Source organism: Mytilus californianus, unplaced genomic scaffold (genome assembly GCF_021869535.1).
Source record: "Mytilus californianus isolate M0D057914Y unplaced genomic scaffold, xbMytCali1.0.p SCAF_21, whole genome shotgun sequence".
NCBI classification, from domain to species: Eukaryota; Metazoa; Mollusca; class Bivalvia; order Mytilida; family Mytilidae; genus Mytilus; species Mytilus californianus.
This window is the reverse complement of record NW_026262670.1, coordinates 4,375,024-4,394,469: the sequence shown is the minus strand read 5'-3', so window position 1 is coordinate 4,394,469 and position 19,446 is coordinate 4,375,024. Positions and strand designations below refer to the sequence as shown.

The 19,446-nt window shown below is 31.7% G+C and overlaps 1 protein-coding gene across 4 annotated transcripts in view; it reads right to left on the bottom strand.

The window, feature by feature from the left end:
* Positions 1-19,446, bottom strand: part of LOC127731837 (uncharacterized) — a 395,646-nt gene that overhangs the window by 43,050 nt on the left and 333,150 nt on the right. The gene's annotated exons all lie outside the window — the stretch shown is intronic.

The following is a 19,446-nucleotide window of genomic DNA, read 5'->3' as shown; positions in this document are numbered from 1 at the left end:
TATTCTCCTTCCGTTATTAAATTTCTTATAAAAAACTGATCTTGAGGCCTTTGAAATAACTAGTTACAAATAACATTCATTATTTTTTATCAAAAGAAGAAAAATTAGTAATTTATACATTGCGAACAACATTTTAGTATATTTTCTCTGATATTCCCTTAGTTTTATGAAAAAAAAACCAATCCTGAGCTACAAAAAGTACAAAAATCTAATGGTGGTCAATAGTTTCCATTAAAATAAAAAAATTATTGATTCTTATTCAACAAAAACAAAAGTTTATGCATATATATCCTTAAATTATTCACACCTTATACAAAAGTACTGATCTAAATGCATTTATAATGTCTAATTGCACTTGACAATGCATTATTTCTGATATAAAAGAAGAAATATTTGCATTTTTATGCAACACGAATAAAAAATTAGTATCTTTTCCCTTGAATTAAGCATATTTTATGAAAAACAATCAATCTTGATATACAAAAAATACAGAAATCTAATTGCGGTTCATAATTTCTATCAAAATAAAGAAATTGTTACATTCATATTCAACAAAAATAAGAGTTTATGCATATTTATCCTTAAATTTTTCACATTTTATACAAAATTACTCATTTAAAGGCAATTATAATGACTGATTGCAAGTGACGTTGCATTATTCCTCATATAAAAGAAGAAATATATGCATTTTTAAGCAACGCAAACAAAAATTTTGTATTTTTTCCCTGAATTTCAGCATAATTGATGAAAAACAACCAATCCTGATGTACAAAAAGTACCGAAATCAAATGGCGGTTCATTATATCCTTCAAAATAAAGAAATTATTGTATATGCATTCAACACAAGCAAAAGCTTAAGTATTATTCTCCTTCCATTATTAAATTTCTCACAAAAAACTGGTCTTGAGGCCTTTGAAATAACTAGTTACAAATAACATTCATTATTTTTTATCAAAAGAAGAAAAATTAGTAATTTATACATTGCAAACAACATTTCAGTATATTTTCTCTGATATTCTTTTAGTTTAATGAAAAAGAAATCAATCCTAAACTACAAAAAGTACAAAAATCCAATGGCGGTCAACAGTTTCCATTAACATAAAAAAATTATTGCATTCTTATTCAAGAAAAACAAAAGTTTATGCATATGTATCCTTAAATTATTCACATCTTATACAAAAGTACTGATCTAAATGCATTTATAATGTCTGATTGCACTTGATAATGCATTATTTCTGATATAAAAGAAGAAATATTTGCACTTTTATGCAACACGAATAAAAAATTAGTATCTTTTCTCATGAATTTAGCATATTTTATGAAAAACAATCAATCTAGATATACAAAAAATACAGAAATCTAATTGCGGTTCATAATTTCTATCAAAATAAAGAAATTGTTACATTCATATTCAACAAAAATAAGAGTTTATGCATATTTATCCTTAAATTTTTCACATTTTATTCAAAATTACTTATTTAAAGGCAATTATAATGACTGATTGCAAGTTATGTTGCATTATTCCTCATATATAAGAAGAAATATATGCATTTTTTAGCAATGCAAACAAAAGTTTTGTATTTTTTCCCTGAATTTCAGCATAATTGATGAAAAACAACCAATCCTGATGAACAAAAAGTACTGAAATCAAATGTCCGTTCATAATATCTAACAAAATAAAGAAATTATTGCATTCCTATTCAGCATAAGCAAAAGTTTAAACTTTATTTATTAAAAATTCTCATAAAAATTCTTACATGTATCTTGAGGCCTTTGAAAGAACTAGTTACAAAATCATTGCATTTTTTTTTTATCAAAAAAAGAAAAATTGGTAATTTTAAACAATGCAAACAACATTTTTGTATATTTTCTCTGATATTCTATTAATTTTATGAAAAACAACCAATTCTGAATTTCAAAATGTACAAAAATCCAATGGCGGTCAATAATTATCATTAAAATAAAGAAATTATAGCATTCTTATTCAACAAAAACAAAAGTTTATGCATATTTATCCTTCAATAATTCACATTTTGTACAAAATTGCTTATCTAAAGGCATTTATAATGACTTATTGAAAGTGACGTTGCAATATTTTAGAAATAAAAGAAGAAATATTTGCATTTTTAAGCAACGCGAACAAAAATTTAGTATCTGTTCCCTGAAATTCACCATAATTCATGAAAAACAACCAATCCGGATGAACAAAAAGTACTGAAATCAAATGGCGGTTCATAATTTCTATCAAAATAAAGAAATTATTGTATATGTATTATTCTCCTTACATTATTAAATTTCTTATAAAAAGCTGATCTCGAGGCCTTTGAAATAACTAGTTACAATAAACATTCATTATCTTTTATCAAAAGAAGAAAAATTATTAATTTTATACATTGCGAACAACATTTTAGTATATATTCTCTGATATTCTCTTAGTTTAATGGGAAAAAAACAATCCTTAACTACAAAATGTACAAAAATCCAATAGCGGTCAATAATTTCCATTAAAATAAAAAAAATATTGCATTCTTATTCAACAAAAACAAAAGTTTATGCATATATATCCTTAAATTTTTCATATCTTATACAAAAGTACTGATCTAAATGCATTTTTAATGTCTGATTGCATTTGAGGTTGCTTTATTTCTGATATAAAAGAAAAAAATGTTTGCATTTTTATTCAACACGAAAAAAAATTTAGTATCTTTTCCCTCAAAGTTAGCATATTTCATGGAAAACAATCAATCCTGATGTACAAAAAATACTGAAATCTAATGGAATTTCGTAATTTCTATCAAAATAAAGAAATTATTACATTCGTATTCAACACAAAAAAAGTTAAAGTATTTTTTTCTTTACAATTTTGAAATGAAGTATGAAATTCTTATAAAAAAATCGTTACTTGAGGCCTGATGATTTTGAATAAAACATACCACGTTCGGGTACAAGAGAATATTAAGTAATACATATAATGCTTCAAAAGTAATTTATATATTATTTATGTGTTATTGCAACCAGTTGATTAAAAATTAACGAGTAAAGGTGTCTTCGTAGAGGTCCGCGTTTATCGAATGTAAATACTGTGAAGTTCGTTTTACATAAGATTTTAATTATATACGTATCCGTCCGATCCGTGCATATAATTACTTTACTGATCGATCGCTGACCGTTGTCAAGGTAACTCTCACATTGCTTATTTGACGTATCTGACGGATTCTATGGGTCATCGATCACCGATCAGTCATCGATCAGTCAAACATCCGTCACCGATCATTCACCGATCAGTCAAGTTCACGTCAAACAGTAACGCCTAAGGTTGCAAGTACTGTATATACGAGCTTGAATCGTTACCTGGAAAAAATATGGCAATTTGATAATTACGCTTTTCCTTTTTCACAATAAAAAAAATGTCTTTTGGTGATAGTTTGCTTCTATTTTTAAAAACATACAACATTTGGTGAGCAATAAAGTTAATTCAAGGGGAATAATTTACATCCTTGATTCATATAAGGCCTCTCTACCTTTAGTCTTCACAATATTAAAATGATATTTGTAGATTTCAATTAGCTGTTTCAAGTCTGTTTTAATTTCCCTATATTCATTACCAATGTGTATCAAACTTGGTTTCAAGGAAGCGGAGAGAGAAGATAAACAAATTTAACATGATAGAATGCTCTTTCATTTAAAGCATTTCTATTGGTTTAATGCTTATAAAATGACTTTACAAAATATTTTCCGTCTGTAATTTTGTATGCCAACAAGTACCATAGAAAGACTAGATTTTGTGTTATACAAACAGCTGTGCACTCGGTAACTGAAAATTTCAAAGACTTAAGTCAATTGTTTCCAACGCCGTCCAGAACAGATATTCATCTCTTTTTTACATTTTTTATCAGATGAATTTTAGCATGTAAAAGAACAGTGTGACTTCATATTGTGATGAAGACTTCGATGTTCAACTTGATAAATTTACAGTACGGCAACTTGCTAATCCAAAATAGGAAAACTTGATACTATTATAAAATCTTATATGACATCCTTTTCAAGAAACAATCCCTTGAGTCTAAATACCTCACAAAACATGTGGTAATAAAAAATCACAATTTGCTTGACAGTGTTGTAGAGACCTAAAAACATGTATAATCCTATTAGATCTATAGTACAGGACAACGTTCCATTTATACTCCTGCATTGCACTTTTTTTATCTGACCGAGGGCAATAATTAAAACAATTTTTTAAGGGGGTTCTTTAAAACTTTTTATAAAAATCTTAAAAGAAATGTAGGCTTGAAAGCAATTACAATGCAATTTTCCATATAATTAATATTTCCAAGGGGCACAACTCTTTTAAAATAGTTGATCAGCACTAATTTTCAAATTTGTACGAAACACTGCTGATATAATCTTCGAAATCAGTTTGATAAAACCTTGCAAGAATTGTCCACATGACAGCACTTCCAATGCATTTTTCCATACAATTATTATTTCCAAGGGGCATTTCTCTTTTAAAAATTGTTGATCGGTACTGATTTTCAAACTCGTTTGAAACATTGCTTATATAAACCTTCCAACAAGTTTGATAAAGATCTTGCAAGAATTGGACACATAAGAGTGCTTACAATGCATTTGCATAACTCTTTCTTAAATAGTTGATCTGCATTGATTTTCAAACACACAGGAGACATTGCTGATATAAACCTTTGATATAATTTTAACAAAAATCTAGTAAGAATTGTACATGTGAAAGCGCTTACATTAGACTGGATGGATTGACTGTGGCCTTGTATTTCTATGTTCCCCGCAACAGGTCACGTACAGGAAAAAAAACGCCATGGTATATATTTTCCCAGATGAAAACCCTTCCTCAATATTTGACCCATTCTCATTAGGAAAATGAAAACATGACATGAAGTGTTTAATTGCTGTTAGATAAAACCCTTTAAATAGTTATCTAACTTAAGTATGTATTTTTTTTTTTAACATATAACTAGAACACATCCGTGGCATCGCAGGTCCCTGACTGAATTACAGTACCTACGCCTTATTTTCAGACTGGATTTTTAGTATTTGTATTGTCATTTGATAAAGTCATGCTGATTATAAGGTGTACAGTTTTCTCAGCTTTCAAAATTATTCTGTTTGAATCCGTCCTGGCTTTCTTATTACAACTGGAAACTACTTGTAGATATATTTATTTGGTCAATGATTGAATTTAGTATAGTCAATCCCTGTACAATGACGAAGTTCAGGTGTGATTATGACCAGTGTATATAGCAAATCCCAAATACACTTTTTGGTGGTGCACCTGACAGAGGCGGAACATACAGATTAGGTACCAGGTACTATTGATATCGGTATGGACTTCGACCTGGAACTTGTTAATTATGGCTAAAAATTAATTATGTGGAAAACAAAAGGGCCTGGAATGGTGTAATGTTTGATCAACACCATTGTCCTATATTAGTTATAACCATAAAGTTGAATTCTTTGATTCGTCGTTTTTATGTCATGCTGGCTAACTAGTTGGACCTCATTATTTTAGTAGTATAGATATAACATAAGTTATACTCGTCCTGGATAAGACATAAAGATTAATCATTGGCAAAAAGTCTGTTATAAATTACTGTACAGAATTTATAATTTCACATATGAAAACTACATATTATCTTGAGATTTTATGGCTGTAATTAGGTCAAAAGTAGAATCCTTATATAAACAAGCATTCTGTGAGTATTGCCTGGCAATACATAGCCCCCTACCGGTTAAAAATTCATTGTACTTACAGGAACAAAATGCTAACTTGATCTATAACTTGTCATGGTGTAAACTATATAACAAATATCAAGTTAATATCTTCAAGCATGACGAAAAAAAAATGTGGCAAATTGATTATTTGAGTGAATTTTCTAAGGCCAAGGACCATAACTCTACACAAAATCATCAGACCAGAACAAAATTCGAACTTGATCTGTAACTTGTCATGATAAAACTATATACCAATTATCAAATCAGTATCTTTAAGCATGAAGAATTAAAGTGAGGAAAACTGATTATTTGAGTGAATTTTGGAAATCCAAGGACCATGATAACTCTGCACAAAATCATTAGACCGGACCAAAATTCGAACTTGATCTGTAACTTGTCATGATAAAACTATATACCAATCATCAAATCAATATCTTCAAGCATGACAAATAAAAGTGCGGAAAACTGATTATTTTAGTGAATTTTCTAACTTCAAGGACCATAACTCTGCACAAAATCGTCGGACCGGAACAAATTTCGAACTTGATCCGTAACTTGTTGAGATAAAACAATACACCAAATATCAAATCAATATCTTCAAGCACAAAGAAAAAAAGTGTGGAAAACTGATTTGCCGGACAGACAGAGACAGACAGACAGACGGACAGACGGAGGCAAACCTAAAGTTCCCTTCGACTTCGTCGGTAGGGGACTAATTAAAGGGGTTAAAATTACAAAAAAACTTTATTGAAACTCTTATCTTTAAATGAAACTTGAGAAGAAAATTTGACTTCACATTATCTTTTACTACTTCTGAATGATATGCAAAAGCATAACAAAAGATTTTTTTTTCGCTTCCCCTTGAAATTTTTATTTGACATTTATCACGAAGATGAAATGTCCAATTCTATTTTTAACATCAAGTTGAGTTTTAGTTTCAACCATGATATTTTACACTCCCAAGATATGGTGAAAAGGAATAGAAGACAAGTTTTCAAATGATTTTATAGTTTATTCTTATGTTGTGTTGTTTCACCACTGTCCATGGGTTTAATCTGGTTAGGGGGAGGGTTGAGCACTCACAAATATGTTTAACCCCACCACATTCTTTATGTGCCTGTCCCAAGTCAGGAGCCTGTAGTTCATTAGTTGTCGTTGGTTCATGTCGGTCATATTTGTTTTTAGTAAATTGTTTTTTTTATAAATTTTGCTGTTGGTTTTCTCAATTGAATTGTTTCAATTTTTTTATGTTGGGTTCTTTTTATAGCCGACTCTACGGTATGAGTTTTTCTCATTGTTGAAGGTCATATGGTTGTCTATAATTGCTTACACCCACTTCATTTGATGGATAGTTGTCTCATTGGCAATCATATCTCATGTCCTTATTCTTATATAATAGCTTGGATGTACTTCACAGTTTTGCGGCTATTCAACATATTATCTGTGAGAAGAAAAAACGCTAGTCTAGCCTTTTCAAAAGGACATTTTATTTCTCCAAGCTATAGTGTACCATTGTACATTGGGATAAATTTTAGGGGCATTAACTCCAAAACAAGGTAACAGATTTTTCTCTATTTTAGGGTAGATAAATCTTGTTGTGCTGATCCTTTTTTGCAATTTACATTTTCAACATAGTTCCTATAATTTTCACAATAACAGCCAACAACTGCTAAAAATGGGGCAATAACTTTAAACAGGCAGTTACATTTTTCCGTCCACAATTTTCAGGGTGGGATACATTTTGTCATGCAAAATGCCAAAAAAGAAAAATTAACATTACTAGACAATAACACTAAAACAGTTGAACAATTTTTTTCAAAATTTTCAGGATAAATAGAATGATCTAAAACTTGTTGCGCTGTCCATGTTTACCCACTTAGTTCTTCTCTAATTGCTATAGTTTTAAAGATATTAGCCGAATTTGTACTCTGACCTCTTTGTTGAATTTTTAGACACAACAGCAATGTTGGTTGATAAACCTAGACGTAAATCACAAACATTAAAGCTTAAAACCTATGACGAAAGTTTGCCTTTAATGCATTGAGCAGTTTCAGAGCAAAAGATTTTTGAAAACAGTTTACAGACCATAGACGAGTGACGGTCCAAAAATGGACGCAAAGTGATGTTGGAAGAAGCTAAAAAGGGTCTTTCGGCCAGGTGAGCTAAAAATGGGAAACAAATTAAAGAAACTTTTAATTTAGAGGATAAACTTGATGAACTTTCAACAACATAACTAGAAAAGAAAACCAGAAGTTCCTAAAATTAAATAATGGTGTGAGTGTCCTTTATACCTACTGACACATTCATTAGATGATGTACAAATTTTAGACTTCTCAAGCACTCCTGATGAATATTAATCAAGGCAATCGCTTTATACACAATTAATTCATTGTTTGCAATATTGTATTTTTTTTTTTTTTTATTTGACATATAATTCAGTGTTCTTGTTAATGGGGCGTACACAAGGCTTAACATTACCGTTTGTCCGATTATTTACATTATTTCTAAAGAGTTGCATAGAGTAATTATCAATTTAAGTACATTGTTTTTGGAATCATTCAATAATTAATTGGTTTGGCTTCTTTGACAACTGTATTGCTGGTAAACGTTCTTAAAAAAATCAAGTATTTGCGAAATAAACCTTACCAAGAAAACTAAACTTTGACTAATGAACCATGAAAACGAGGTCATTATAAAATTAAAGAACCTTAGTGAGCGCGCTCACATACCCCACGTCCCCACATTGTCACTGGAGAAATAAAATAACTGTAAGAAAAAAAAATTGCATAAGGAAAAAATATTTCAGAGGAGTTGCGATGACAAACTGTTGCAGTAGTATATTGAAACAAATAAGTTCAAAGGGGTGTAACTCCTAGGAAAAAAATTGAATCATAATTTCCTGTCGATATGCACATCTACATAGTATGTCCTTAATATCTACAAAGTTTCATGAAATTCTGTTGTGTGGTTTAAGAGGAGTTGTGATAAAAAACTCTTGCAGAAGTATATTGAAGCAAATAAGTTCAAAGGGGTGTAACTCCTAGAAAAAAAATTGAATATTAATTTCCTGTCGATATGCACATCTACATAGTATGTCCTTATTATCTAAAAATGTTTCATGAAATTCTGTCGTGTGCAGGGGTTCAAATTAGCGGTGGTCCGAGGTCCGTGACCTTCCACTGTTGCAATCAGACTTTCGTTTTGGTTACTAGCTACGCCAGACGGACCTTCAATCTTAAAGGAAATAAAAGTGATTTTTGCTGACCTTTTTAACCATCTGTATCGTCATTTTTAAGCCATATTATTATTGAAATTGAGATAAAAAAAATGTTTCATCCCTGACCTTGCCGACGAGTGATAAAAGTTATTTTTAACCTTGTATTTCTTGGAAACACAAGGTTATAAATAGTTGCGAAAAGTCAAGTGACAAATCATTTAATCATTTAGACATTTTAGAACAAAATGAGTCCGTTTCACTTTGGTGTCACGTCTTCCAAGAGAAAGCCTGAAGATTATGAACGGTCTTCAACCACAGGCACTTGTTTCTATTCATGGGAAGGTCGACTATCCATAAATATAGAAGGATATTCGACCTTCCCATGGATTCAGGGGTTAAAAAATCCACTAGCCCGACGCCCGGGACTAGACTTTTACACTTCGGGCAATTAAAACTTGTAACCGAATATGCCCGACGGACTAGTAACAAACAATTCTTTGCATTTCCAAAATAGTAATCCCCTCATCACTATTCTATCTTAGCCAATCAGATTCAATTACGTACGTCATCCGTGATTCCAAGAATTTGAACCGATTTTGTACATGTTTTAAAAATAGAACAAATAACTCTGGGTGGACCGGTATCATGTATTGATCGCAATTCACGTACTTTCAATATCAATTTCTCAGTACAGAGGGTATTGTACATTGCTTATGCCGAGATTTTCAATTAATGGTACTTGGGTGTATGATGTAATGATCGATATTGACCTGTCTTGTCGGACAGCTGTTAATTTGAGCTTGAAACCATGCACAAATTATTTCTAAACATTTTAGTACGGCCACCACAGGAACTTTGTCAGTTTTAAAACGAAAAACAGGAGATGAAGGGGGTAATAAGGCTGAAAATTTATCCCAAAAAATGCCAAATACGACCAGGAAAAGCGGAAAAAACATTTATAGTGTCATGGACAGAAAGATTCCCCATGGGCAAGGTCGACTGTTACTGATGATAAACAAGAGATGATGTTTTCTGAATATTGCCGTTATTTTCCCGATCTCGCTGATAAAAAGTTTGCTTTGTATGTGGGAACAACAAATATACGAATTGAACCACTGGTTTAACATGACAATATCAATGAACATGTTTTCTGTGCCCGAAAATATTTAACAACCCATAGTACAAGGGATATCCAAAAAAATGTCTAGAGATCCTTGTTATAATTAATAAAACAAAAATTTATTTGATCTATTTTATCAAATACCATGTATAATGCCGCATTCAAAACAAGGGACACCCACTCTAAATTTGAAAGGTAGACTCGGGCTAGCAGGTCAGTTTTGATGGGCTAGCAGCTCTTTCAACAGGGCTAGTAAAATCCTGCTACCAATAAGTCCTGGGCTAGTGAGCTGTAACAAATTTTTTTAACCCCTGAATGGATAGAAACAAGTGCCTGTGTCTTCAACGTCTTCAAAAGAAATCAAATGAAGATCTCACTAAAGACCAAAAATGCGATCGGGAACGGAGCCCCACAGGAAAATCGATCGACCGTGGCTATATTTTGTGGAATCAACTGGTCTAATGTCATGCACATACTGCCAGAAGTTCCCCTCTCATTCAGAAAAAGAAAGTGCACTTGTAAGGGGAACACAAAATCTTAAAATAGACCCAATAAAAATATACGAAGTGACACCCCAGCATTTATCTTGTTTAAAGCAGTGGATCCATGAAAGTGATCCAAATTTTAAGTCTAATTATGACTAAAGATTAATTGTCAGACACTAAACTTGGACAATGTATTCTCAAGCAGAATGTAAGCCTGATCAGTTAAATAGATATAAGGTTCTTTTCAACACTGCATACAGTATTGCAAAAAAGGGAAACCCTTCAGTGACTATGAATTTATTCTTGAAATCCAGTGCAAAAATGGTGTTGATGTGTAAGCAGTACTTCAATATTGAAGGTTGTAAACTGTTTATTTGCTGGATAGCCAATTTAGGCATTATATGAGAAACGAAACATCACATGCAGTTCAAATATGATGAAACAAACTAACCTCACTCCAAAAGCTCATTAATTTTGTATCTTATTGAGTTATGAAATTTTTCCTGTAAAAGTAGGACCTGGGATTTAGGTTGTGGACCTTTCAGTTTGGAGTGTCAAAGGTCCTGGACCTTCCAGTACCAAATGTTAATTTGAACCCCTGGTGTGGTTTCAGAGGAGTTGCGATGACAAACCGTTGCAGTAGTATATTGAAGCAAATAAGTTCAAAGGGGCGTAACTCCTGGAAAAAAAATTGAATCGTAATTTCCTGTCTATATGCACATCTACGTAGTATGTCCTTATTATCTGAAAAGGTTTCATGAAATTCTGTTGTGTGGTTTGAGAGGAGTTGCGATGACAAAGGATTGCAGTAGTATGTTGGGCAAATAAGTTCAAAGGGGCGTAACTCCTGGAAAAAAATTGAATCGTAATTTCCTGTCGATATGCACATCTACGTAGTATGTCCTTATTATCTGAAAAGGTTTCATGAAATTCTGTTGTGTGGTTTGAGAGGAGTTGCGATGAAAATAAACAGGACTAACTGACTGACGGACGGACAGACAGGTCAAAAACATTATACCCTCCGCAACTCGTTGCGTGGGTTATAATTAAGGAGATGTGGTACGATTGCCATTGAGACAACTATCCATCAGAATTCAAATAAGTGGACATAAGCAATTATAGGTCATTGCAAGGCCTTCAATGATGAGAAAAACCCTCACCATATTTAATCGTATACTGACAATTCAGAAATCATTGAGAGTTTTTTTTTTTTATAATGAGACTGAGTGAGAATTGCAATAAAATTAACCTGCATTTTGATATCTGATACATATATCTGTATATTTATCTCACATTTCAGTTCAATCTTCAATAAAATGCTCCACTAGGCACAAGCTTGATATGACCTCAGAGGTCGTACCCTGAACAGTTGAGGCAAGTATGGACACAACATTTAAGCTTAAAACAGCTCTGAATTTGGATTGTGATTGAATATTTGACAGTCAGACACAACATAGGTTTGTGACACAAAATGAATGTGGTCAAAGAACTGAAAAATTTGAAATTGGACATTTACCTTTTATGGTCCAATTTCCCAAATCTAAGAACATGGTAAGAATCAGCATATCAAAGAACCCCAAGAATTCACTTTTAATGAAATAAAACAAAATTTTAAATTAGGACCCTTTGGACCTCAAAGTGGACCAATTTGATAAAGTAACCCAGAATTCAAAATCTAAATACAGGGTTAGATTCAGCATTTCAAAAAACCCCATAAATTCAATTTTTGTTGAAAATCAAACAAAGTTTAATTTTGGACCCTGATTGGACCAACTTGTAAACTGGGACCAAAAATCCAATATTTAAATACAGGTTTAGATTCAGCATTTCAAAGAACCCTGTATATATTCAATTTATGTTGAAATCAAACACAGTTTAATGTTGGACCCTGATTTGGACCAACTTGAAAACTGGGCACAAAATCAAAAATCCAAATACATGTTTATTAATAGATTGTTTTGATTTTTGGTGTTTTAACGCCACTTTTAAGCATCGCTTTTGGGCTATTTCCTGGCGGCCAGTTTTTATTGGTGGAGGAAGCCGGAGTGCCTGGAGAAAACCACCGACCTTCGATAGGAAAACTGACAATCCTAGTCAATTAAGATTGGAGTCGAGTGCACCCGCACGAGCGGGGTTCGAACTCATAACCTCAGTGTTGACTGGCTAGTGATTACAGTAGTAACTACTTAGACCACTCGGCCATTGAGGCCCCTTTTATTAATAGACAATAAAAGCTTAGCGTTTAGAGTTCGCTTCATCCCAAAAAAAAATATATAGCATTCAGAAAATTAGTTTCTTCAGAACAACAAACAAACCTACCACAAAATTTTCAACCAATTTACCAAAGAAAAGGATTTTTTTTTTCTCCAAAATAGCATGTCTTTAAAATATCTATAAAACTTATCTGAAATTATTTTCAAAATATCTAATAATGAACAGTAAATTTCAGACTAAATGTATACCATCCTACTGAGCTTATCATCAGCTACACTTAGGAAAAACTCACAAAATTTTCAAATAAAACTATCACTCCAATTATAATTGTGTGATTGACAATTACCACATGTTTTGTTATGGTGATAATACGGTGAAAACTATTTTTTTACAATAACACTTAGTGTAATCAAACTTTATATATATACTTTTAAACAATATTTTTGTCTTTCATTTGTCACAAACTAATATCTGCAACTTATCTATCAATGTCAACAACTTTTATCTACACAATGTATTGTAATGAAATATATCCTTTAATAAAAATTTATTATTTTTCTTAAAATAACATTTTTTTCTATTCAAATGTAACATAACACAATGTATGGCACAATTGTATTTAAAAACTTCGCTTCCACTTCAACAGATGGACAAAGGTCCATTTTAGTTTCCAAGGGAATTTTCAACCATAAGAAAATATTCCAACATGTTAACAATCTTTAAATAGAAGATAATTAAAAGTCAATGCATGCACAATTATCACCACATGATTAATATATCTGAAAAAAGCAAATCCATTTTAAACTATGACTCAATTTAAAATTTCTTATACAATAAATCTATAAATGTAGAGCTTGATTAACTATTTAATATCCAAACCCTCCTATTGTGGTATGGAACCTTGTGCTTAAATTTCTTACACATCCATACACTTATACTAAAGTTATTGTCTGTGAACTAATTTATTTTCCATGAACCAGTGATGTATACCACAAAAATAGTTCTCTAAAATTGATTTGGTGTTTTATCTATTTTCAACTATGACCTGAATTAAAATTTCTGTTAATTGTCCAATAACGTCTCTGAATTTAGATTCTGAGCAAATATGTAATAAAAGCATAGTTTCTGACACAGACATGACAGAATGAATGTGGTATAAGTTCTTAAATAATTTCAAAATTAGACATTTACCAATTATGGTCCATTATTCAAATTCTAAATACATGGTTGGATTCAGCATATCAAATAACCACATTGTTTCATTTTTTTGTTAAAATCAAACTAAGTTTTATTTTGGATACTTTGGACCTTTATGGGGTCCAGTTTGAAAAACAAGCCCAAAATCAAAAATTTTAAACACTGTTAGATTGCACACATTAAAGAACACCAATGATTTATTTTTTGAAGAAATCAAACAGTCTAATTTTGGACCCAAATTTGGACCAACTTTGAAAACCAAGCACAAAATCAAAAAATTTAAAACACTGTTATATTGACCATATCAAATAACACAAACTATTTAATTTTTGATGTTATCAAACAATGTTCAATTTTGGACCCCAATTTGAACCAAGTTGAATACTGTGCCCAAAATCAAATATCTAAATACAAGCTTCGATTCAGCATATCAAAGAAGCCCAACTATTTTTTTTTCTTTAAATCAAACAAAGTTTAATTTTGGACCCTTTGGACCTTAATGTGGGCCGACCATGCCCCAAATCAAAAATCTTAATACACCTTTAGATACAGCATATCAAAGAACTCCAAGAATTCAATTTTTTTTAAATAAAAAAAAAGTTGTATTTAGGACCCATGGACCTTAATCATGTTAATGTGGATCAATTTGAAAACAGGCCTCAGATTCAAAAAATCTTATAACACAATTAGATCCAGTATATCAAGGAACACAAATAGTTCAATTTCTAAAGAAATCAAACAAAGTTTAATTTTGGACCCTTTGGACCTTAATATGAATCATTTCAAAAACAGACCCTAAAATCCAAATATTAAATACCTAATTAGATTCAGCATATTAAAGACCCCAAAGAATTCAAGACTATTGAATTAAACACCACTGAAATTGCTAAACAATTAGCAATTTATACAAAGTATTGGTTTGGGCCTCTTTTAACTAAACCAATAAGGTTATAACACCTAAAATCAATACCAAACTATATTATATGGTATAACAACTTGTGGCACAATTAAATAGCAATAAATAGGCTTATACTCAAATTATTGTCCAGAAAACAGAAAATCCTTGTTTTTTTTGCCCCTTTTCAGCCCCTTATTATTAAACGGTTTGGACCATGACCCCTAAAATCACTCTCAACATTCCTTTTGAAGTATGGAACCTTGTAGTAAAGTTTCATAGAAACCCACTCTAATACACAAATTAGTGTCCTGAAACATGAAAAATGCTTGTTTTGACCCCTTTTTGGTCCTTACTTACTAAATAGCTACAACAATAACCCCCAAAATAAATCCCATCCTTCCTATTGTGGAATGCAACCTTGTGCTTAAATTTTATACAGATATATACAGTTATACAAGTTATTGTCTGTGAACCAGACAAATAATTGTTTTTGTTAGGCTCTTTCTGGTCCCTAATTCCTAAACAGCTACTATAATAACCCCCGAAAAAAAACCCAACCTTCCTATTGTGGTATGGAACCTTGTGCTAAAATTGAATAGAGATCCATACACTTATATTCAAGTTATTGCCTGCAACCTAGAAAAATAATTGTCTTCTGCCCCTTTTCGACCCCTAATTATTAAACGGTATGGGCCATGACACTCAAAAATTCGTAAGGGTTCCGCAGAACCCAGTGTCTCGCCTACTTTTGCCGTTAGTCGCAGGCTCAACAAAAATGGGGAAAATTTTTTTAAACATTTTCCTCTAGATACTATCTTTTGATTGTAAGAAGCTTCTGTCCAAGTCTGGTAAGAATCCAGGATGGTTTATGGAACTTATAAATGTTTTTAAAACTTTAACTGCAGACTATATGTAATGTTAACTGGAAGAAAAACTAAGTCCAGTAGTATACGAAAAAACAGGTAATAAATTTTTACAAAATTTCTTTCTAGATACTGTCTTATGATCATAAACAAGCTTCTGTCCAAGTTTGGTAGAAATCCAGGATAGATTAAGAAAGTTATTAAAATTTTAAAAACTTTAACCACAGAGTGAATGTAATGTTAACTGGCAGAAAAACTAAGTCTATTTATAAGTAAAATACGGATAAACAGGATTTTTTTTTTTGCAAAATTTACTTCTGGATACTGTCTTATGAATGATCATAAACAAGCTTCTGTCCAAGTTTGGTAGAAATCCAGGATAGTTTAAGAAAGTTATTAAAATTTCAAAAACTTTAACCACAGAGTGAATATTTGTGGATGCCCCCACCGACGACGACGACGGAATGTAGGATCGCTATGTCTCGCTTTTGCGACTTTTTTTGCGACAAAAGTCGCAGGCTCGACAAAACTCATTCTAAACTTCTTTGAAGTATGGAACCTTGTGGTAAAATTTCATAGAAATCTATATTCTTATACACCAATTATTGTCCTGAAACATGAAAAATGCTTGTTTTTGGCCCCTTTTTGGCCCCTAATTCCTAAACAGCTACGACAATAACCTTTACAAAAATTTACAAAATTTATGAAAATTGTAAAAAATTTACTATAAAGGGCAATAACTCCTTAAGGGGTCAATTGACAATTTTGGTCAGTTTGACTTATTTGTAGATCTTACTTTGCTGTACATTATTGCTGTTCACAGTTTATCTCTATCTATTATAATATTCAAGATAATAACCAAAAGCTGCAAAATTTTCTTAAAATTACTAATTCAGGGGCAGCAACCCAACAACCTGTTGCCTGATTGGTCTGAAAATTTCAGGGCAGAAGATTTGCTCTAAATGCTTTGGTTTCAGAGATATGAGCCAAAAACTGCATTTTACCCTATGTTCTATTTTTTAGCCATGTCGGCCATCTTGGTTCGCGGGCGGGGTCATCAGACACATTTTTTAAACTAGATACCCTAATGATGATTGTGGAAAAGTTTGGTTAAATTTGTCTCAGTAGATTCAGAGGAGAAGATTTTTGTAAAAGATTACAAAAATTTACGAAAAATGGTTAAAAATTGACTATAAAGGGCAATAACTTCTTAAGGGGTCAACTGACCATTTTGGTCAAGTTGACTTATTTGTAGATCTTACTTTGCTGAACATTATTGCTGTTTGCAGTTTATCTCTATCTATAATAATATTCAAGATAATAACCAATAAAATGCTTCGCTGGGCGCAGCTTGATACGACCGCAGAGGTCGAACCCTGAACAGCTGGGGCAAGTATGGACACAACATTCAAGCTTGATACAGCTCTGAATTTGGATTGTGATTAAATATTTGACACAGCATAGGTTTCTGACACAGAAAGAATGTGGTCTAAGAACTTCAATTTTTTTAATTTACCTATTATGGTCCAATGTCCAAAATCAAAATACATGGTTAGATTCAGCATATTCAATTTTTGTTGAAATCAAACAAAGTTTAATTTTGGACCCCAACTTGGACAAACTTGAAAACTGGTCCCATAATCAAAAATCTAAACACATGTTTAGATTCAGCATATCAAAGTACCCCAAGAATTCAATTTTTGTTAAAATCAAACTAAGTTTAGTTTTGGACCCTTTGGACCTTAATGTAGACCAATTTAAAAAACGGGACCCAAAATTAAAAATCTAAATACATGGTTAGATTTGGCATATCAAAGAACCCCAATAATTCAATTTTTGATGAAATCAAACAAAGTTTCATTTTGGACCCTTTTGACCTCAATATGAACCAATTTGATAGCGGGCCCACAAATAAAAAATCTAAATACATGGTAAGAATCAGCATATCAAAGAACCCCATATATTCAATTTTTGTTGAAATCAAACAAAGTTTAATTTTGGACCCCAATTTGGACCAACTTGAAAACTGGGCCAAAAATCTAAAATCTAAATACATGTTTAGATTCAGCATACCAAAGAACCCCATATATTCAATTTTTGTTGAAATCAAACAAAGTTTAATTTTGGACCCCAACTTGCACCAACTTGAAAACTGGGCCCATAATCAAAAATCTAAACACATGTTTAGATTCAGCATATCAAAGAACCCCAAAAATTCAATTTTTGTTAAAATCAAACTAAGTTTAATTTTGGACCCTTTGGACCTTAATGTAGACCAATTTAAAAAACGGGACCCAAAATTTAAAATCTAAATACACGGTTAGATTTGGCATATCAAAGAACCCCAATAATTCAATTTTTGATGAAATCAAACAAAGTTTAATTTTGGACCCTTTTGACCTCAATATGAACCAATTTGATAGTGGGGTCCACAAATAAAAAATCTAAATACATGGTTAGATTCAGCATATCAAAGAACCCCATATATTCAATTTTTGTTGAAATCAAACAAAGTTTAATTTTGGACCCCAATTTGGACCAACTTGAAAACTGGGCCAAAAATCAAAAATCTAAATACATGTTTAGATCCAGCATATCAAAGAACCCCATATATTCAATTTTTGTTAAAATCAAACAAAGTTTAATTTTGGACCCTTTGGACTTAATGTAGACCAATTTGAAAACTGGATCCAAAATTAAAAATCTAAATACACGGTTAGATTCGGCATCACAAATAAATAAATGTGGTCAAAGATTTTACAAATCTAATGCGCCATACTGTGCAATTAAAGATTACTTCTTGAAATTTTTCAATATTTGAAATTTGAAAAAAAAAATAATATTTGAAGAATAATTCTTTTTAATTTCTGAAATCTGAAATGAGAAAAAATTGACCCCCCACAATTTCTTTTTACCCCCCCCCCCCTTTTTTCCCCCAAACCATAATTACCCATTTAAATTTACCATAGTGCTAACTTAATCTATTTTATAATAGAATTTAAAATATAGTGTCAAATCTTTCATATGGATTTTTTTGTAAAAAAAAAAGATGCAACATTTGCAGATATTTTTACTGGTCTTCCTTTATAAATATGCATTTCTTTAAACATAATTTAAAAGCAGTGTAAGGGAAGTAACCAAAACGTTGTATTTGGATTACCTCCCTTACACTGTTTTAAATTATCTTAATTGTTCATTAACCATTACTTTATACATAATTTAAAAGCAGTGTAAGGGAGATAATTTCAATGATGTATTTGATTTATCTCCCTTACACTGCTTTAAATTATGTTTTGTACTAAAGTATTTGTCCATTAACCAGGACAACCTTGTTTTTCCCCCTTTTTTGCCCCTAATTCTTAAACGGTTTGAGCCATAACCCCCCAAAGCAAATCCTAACCATCCCTTTGTGGTATGGAAACTTGTAGTATAATTTCAGAGAGATCCATACACCGTTCCACAGTTATTGTCTGGAAACTAGAAAATGCTTATTTTTGGCCCCTTTTTGGCCCCTAATTCCTTAACTGTTGGTACCATAACCCCCAAAATCAATCCCCACCTTCCTTTTGTTGTATTGAACGTTATGGTAAAATTTCATAGAGATTCATTCACTTAAACTAAAGTTAGAGTGCGAAAACTAATGCTTCTTCGGACGACGACGACGCCGGACGACGACGACGACACCAACGTCATACCAATATACGACC